Raw genomic sequence first — 6,137 nt, 5'->3', positions numbered from 1 at the left:
CTTGATCTTGAACTGAACACATGAAATCACCGACAATCTTTTAGGTAATTTATTACAGATATTTTTCCAAAAATCAAAAAGGAAATCACCACCAAAAATTATCAAAAACTATAAATTCATCAAAAAGTTTTCAACTTTGATACAAACAAGAGCAGATCTGACGAACAGAACAACACCGCAGTTAGTGGTATTTTAAAAAGGACCAGCGTTATTTAATGACCTAATTTAACAAGATTTAAATAAGGACCAGCGTCATGCTATTTAAAAACCACATGGACTACTCGTATAATTTTAAAAAGACATGGACTACAAGTATAATTCTGAATAAACTACACGGACCAATGATATAAGTAACTCTAATTATATATAAGACCACTACCAATGGTGTAGTCTTTGGGTGTGTCTTTTACTTTTTTTAATAAGACACCATAGTCATGTACATGTCTTTATCCATCATTTTAAATCATAATTTCAAAATAGTCCTTTTGGAGAACTATGAAGACGGAGGGCCTGTTTACTTTTTTCTCATTAAGCTGCTATATGGGTATATATGGCTATATTGATATAGATAGTTGTATGGAGAAAGTTAATAATGGATGATTGTTGTTTACTTTTTATGCCCAAAAAGAATCTGAGTGTAACAATATGACTATTATACCCATAATTTAAACTATTACTCAAATGTTTATTCGATAAATAATTACGGAGTATGTCTTGGACTCAATTATTTGTTTGAACATAAATAACTACCGAGTATGTCACGCACTCAATTGTTGATTCGAACATAAATTATGATTCAATTATTTATTCAATTCTCACATAAATAAATTCAAAGTAAACAGATTGTAAGTTTCCAATAAAACTAAAACATAGATCACACTTCAAATTCACGTTTTTTATAATAATTATTTATTTTCAAAATTAATATAGCGCAGTAGATTCTGAATATTTTAATTTGATTGTTTGAGAAAGAAAATTTAATAAGAAACACGGGAGTATAATAATTAATAATTTTTAATAATAAATAAATAATAAATGTGAAAGATAGTGGAGGATACATTGGTAAAAGAGATGGCAAGATGGGGAGCACACCCCATTTTCACCTGACCGACTCAACCCTCTATTTAGTAGATATTAATACATAAGTCATAAGTAAACAAGCATGATTGGTGACCGAATAAGTTTTTCAGCCCATTAAGTCCAATAAGTTGAAAATAAACAACCCCGGAAAGTAACTCAACAAGTGGGTCCTCAAGCATTATTTATTTATATGTTTTTATAATATGTGGTGATGCATGGCAAACATTATTTATTTTTATGTTTTAGTAATATTGTGGGTACATTACTTTTTAAGAAGTATAAAATGGTTGGTAGCGGTCTGTCTTTTTCAGTCTTTTTTTAGAAAGTGTTGATGTGGCACTCAGTCTTTCTGAAGAAGCATGTCATGGTTGGGAGTGGTCTAAATAGTGTCTAACGCTCGAAGCTAGGACCTTGAATTCTTGATCACCAATGTCACAACAGCAAAGGCCTTCTGTTTAAAATCAATATCATGTCGTATGATAAAAGTTATACGGAGTAACACATAAACAATATAGTAATTCTACGACGATAATGAAAGGTAAAACTTTTTATTTAAATTTACTATTTTTTTAGGAATTTAAGTAGGATTTTTTTAATGTTTACTAAGGATATTGAACTACAATTGTATTTGAGATAACTATTTTCTCAAAAAATTTAATAACATTAAACGTACCAGAATAATATTGATTACAACCAATTGAAACGGAAATTCAAACGTAACCAAACAAACAAAATAACATGTAATTTAAACAAATGGTCCCACAATATAATGGAAAAAACCTTTTACAATGAAACTAAACCTAGCAAACATCAAACATAGGATAACCTAAAAAGTTCCTACCACCTTTAAAGTGCACATCACGACTATCGTCCCTAAGTTAGAGAACGTCACAAATGAAACAACGCCATCAAAGCACACAGGAAAGAAAGCAAAAAAAAAAAAAAAAAAAAAAAAAAAAAAAAAAAAAACTAACAGAACACAGCAACACCAACCAACACACTCAACTTGTGCCGGCACATAAAAGGAGACCAAAATGCAAAGTAAAGAAAAAAAAAGACGTCTAACTGACAGGATTTAAACTAGATCTCCAATGGGGTGATTATCGCGCCAGGATCAATTACGGTATCACCAATAGAAAATCCAAAAGAAAATATACTAGTCATCTAATTATGTCATGTAGATCGAAAATTCTGATGTATATAGCTTCATACTTGAATATATTTGGTATGTTATCATTTGTATTTTGTATTTAAACGTACGTATTATTTTTTTCTCGAACTAAATAAGTATTTTAAGCTATATACTTAAGTAAAGTTGTACTTTAAATTTATTAAAAATTTGATTCAAAAAACACATGTATAACATTTGATCCGTAACTTGATTATTTGTACTAGTGATTAGAATCTATCTATCTATCTATTATCTATGTATCTATCTATTTTCTATTATTTTATTTTTATTATTATTATTTTATTACATCTTATAAATCATGAAGATTAATCCTATTTGTCACTCCTAATTACATCTTAATAAGGATTGATGAGGTGTATATTACTTAGTTAATTACAATCATCACTAATTAATCCACGTTGGCAAAGAAAAAAAAACAAGCACTAGAATTCCGCCATCCTTCTTCTCCTACGACGCCTCATGAACCCTAATTCCTAAATATCAACCGACAACACTATCACACTCAGAATCGTTAGTAAAAAACTAATTGGCGAAATTATTTGCAGTATGTTGTGTCTGGGCAGATGCAAATCGAATTGGGTTAGAAAGAGGAAGAATAGCGATCCAAATCAAAACGTGAACAGCCAGACCCATCTTTTGATACACATCAGTTGGATTTGAAATCAAATAAAATCAAGTCATCATCGATTTGCAAAATGTATGGGTTCTTAATTTTCAGGTATTTGTTTTGTTACTAATTTGAAAGTATCTAATCATCATCATAATTTTCAAGTAGATGTTAAGACGAAAACCGATTTGGATACAGGTTATTTTTACGATTTTCGTTTGCTATCTGATTCAGGGTTGTTTCATCGGCATCAGGTATGTTTCATTGATTTGATTTCGGTTTCTAAACAAGTTGTTTATCAGAGATGTTTCTTACCGTAATGTTTAACGAACCAATTTAATAACTGTTTCTTATTGTCAGTTTAAAACTGCTAAATACAAACCGAATTAGATGTTAACTATAACTTTTGTGGTTGAAAGTGCTACATACAAACCAAATTAGATGTTAAGTACTATCAGGTTTGACATATGATTTACAATTGATACATGGTACAATATTACTTTGAAATATGTTGATTTGCAAGTTTGTCTGAGACATGTAGCGTTTTGCATATGTTCTAGAGCCAACATTGATCTGTTTAGCCAGGAAAGCCAAAGCATTTAAACATCTCTTTGTTTTTGTATAGACCTGAACACATATGGTGAGTGGCTGAAACGTTCCTTTCCCTGATGAACCTATCATCGATGGGCGTGGCTGGATTGGTTACTCATTCGAGGTTGACCAAGGTGAGTAAACTGAAAAGTCGATAAATTTCAGAACGGTATATGTTGGACGATCTGAAATATGGCAAGATAAAAGGCATACAACTTTTTTTTCCTTGAAAGGCAAACACACACACCCATACACGAATTTAAACACGAGTATATACAAACCCACCCCGGGACTCGAACCCCCAACCTATAGGTTGAAAGGATCACCTCGATACCGCTAGGCCAATGGCCCTTTGGTAAAAAAAAAAAGGCATACAACTTAAAAGGCAGAACGGTATATGTTGGACGATCTTAAATATAGCAAGATAAAAGGCATACAACTTAATGATATACTATATGGCTTTCCTTCTTCATCAGTAATCAACAAGAAATCGAGATTCAAATGCTTGAAATTGCGGGTTAGGGTTCCACGAGGTCCTGTCAGAACGAACTCCGGGAGTACGCTTCTCATCCTGAGCACGTGCGCGTCGTGACGGAGAATATAAAACCGATTGTTGATGACACCATGGCCGTTCCGTTTTTTCTGAAAACGACTCAAAAGACGGTCAATGCTAAAAGTTCGGTCAAAGTCTGTCAAAGACAGTCAAAGTTGGTCAAAAACGTTCAAAGTCAATCAAATTTTCGTCAAAATCTGAACACTAAGAATTAGTAGTCTTATTGAGACTAGAACTCATAGGGAATCAAATCGTTTTTTAACGACGAGATCTATTATCGCTATTTGCGTGTCCTCGGAAATTTAAAGTAGGTGTGAATTCTCCCAATTTGTGTCCTACCATACGATCTGTTATATAAATAGGTAAGGCATTGTGGATCGTAGGTAAGTTTCTAATAATTTCAGCTTTAAAAAACTCTTTTCCTCCCAGTTTAATAGACATTTTTACCTTGAATTCATCTTAAAATCCAAAATAAATGACTTTTAATGTTATGTCACGCAACTTGAGACTCATTTTAGCATCTTGTGTCTGATCTGTTATAAACTAGAGACACTAAAATAAAGAGATCACAAGAGGAAACCAAAAGGTAGGTAACTACCGGGGTTGTGGTGGGCATTCTTCCACTGGTGTTTGTAACTAATCAATGGACGCGTCTGCAATGTTGCAACTGGTATCTGCACAGCCACACTGCACCAGCCGGTTAGTGTTATAATTTGTGACTTTCTCATTGTGCCCTGCTTTTACTTATGGTTGATGTTTTTAGTGTTTCAATTGCAGATGGTGTCACATTACACACTAAAATTTGGGACCTTTGGCTCATGCCTTCTCTGACTTAACTTGGTCTTCAACCGGAAAGTGGACGATCGTATAATTGGTCCTTTAGTTTGTCAATTTTAGACACGTTAGAAATAAAACACTTCTGATACTAACAAGCTAAAGAATATAAATGATGATGATTTTGTTGGATGTTGGAATAAATGGGTCTTATCTGGTAGTTGTGTTTCTTCAAGCTCTAAAGTTTATAGCTCCACCAGTGGCATCTGTAGTCACTTTGGTAAATTCTTTAATACTTTCTTTGGTCTTAACTAATATAATTATCATAAATTTTGTCATATTGATGTATTATTATTATTATGCAATATTTTTTGTTCACTTACATGTTTTAGTTCCTTAACTTAGAATAATAGTGTACTAAAAATGAGTTCTTAAAATGTAAATACTCAAGCAAAGAATTTACCGAAGTGACTACATATGCCACTGACGGAAAAGCAGGGCAATGAGAAATGATGCATATTTGTAATGTTTTGACCTTTAAAGGTTAAATTGGCTAGGTTGGGAAATGATGCTGTTTAGAAATATGTTTGCATTGTTTGAAAGACTTGTACATGTGGTGATATTGGGGTAACATCAATATAACAAGGGTTACAAGCATTTCAAATTATGAATGGTGAAATTTCTTGCTAAGAAAAGTGAAAAGGCCTATGTGGCTGCGAGTCTGTATTTTAAAGGTCATGGGTATTCATATTTATGGGTTTAAGAATATATGACTGAAGCAAATATATAGTAGTTTAACTACTGTTTGTTTTAAACGTGCAGGTTTAAGAATTGCCTTCCTAATTGCATTGCGTTGACCACAACAAGTTTAGTGTTTTTTTGGCCTAAAAACATAAAAATCACACTTTTATTAGAATACTCTTTATATTTATTTTATTATGTGGTCAATATACACTATAGGATGTGTATGTCATTGTTACAGTTATACATATGAAGCAAAATCAATAGGATAGAGGTTGAATTAGCAGCAGAAGGTATGTGTTCTCTGTAGTTTCGCATAAACTGCATGGAATTAGGTACTAAAGTGTTAAACGAGGATTGTTGATTTGTTAAACATTTAAGATGAGTCCCAAATGTGTTTACAGTTTAGTATCCTATTAAGCTTGTGCATTTTAAATACCAAAATAATTATTTTAAGCATGTATGGCACCCAGGGACCAAAGGCCTATATGTAAGTGATTCGGTGTTTTCTAATTGACTTGGTGTTCTTTGTATAAATATAGAAATATTAAATGGTAACCTTTTACAAGATTTAGTATTTGTACTTTTGATATAACGGG

At 32.3% G+C, this 6,137-nt stretch overlaps 1 long non-coding RNA gene across 2 annotated transcripts; it reads left to right on the top strand.

The window, feature by feature from the left end:
• Positions 1–2,630: 2,630 nt before the first annotated feature.
• LOC139844192 (uncharacterized) lies at positions 2,631–5,068 on the top strand. 2 transcript variants are annotated; one of them, XR_011757865.1, is made up of 5 exons: positions 2,631–2,990; positions 3,078–3,133; positions 3,505–3,604; positions 4,571–4,722; positions 4,801–5,068. It is a non-coding gene; the product is annotated as an uncharacterized lncRNA (long non-coding RNA). The 2 variants fall into 2 exon arrangements; XR_011757864.1 differs by having other exon boundaries at positions 3,505–4,722.
• The last annotated feature ends 1,069 nt before the right edge of the window (positions 5,069–6,137 follow it).

The sequence above is a fragment of the Rutidosis leptorrhynchoides genome, chromosome 4 (genome assembly GCF_046630445.1).
Source record: "Rutidosis leptorrhynchoides isolate AG116_Rl617_1_P2 chromosome 4, CSIRO_AGI_Rlap_v1, whole genome shotgun sequence".
Taxonomy (NCBI): Eukaryota; Viridiplantae; Streptophyta; class Magnoliopsida; order Asterales; family Asteraceae; genus Rutidosis; species Rutidosis leptorrhynchoides.
This window is presented reverse-complemented; position numbering and strand designations above follow the sequence as displayed.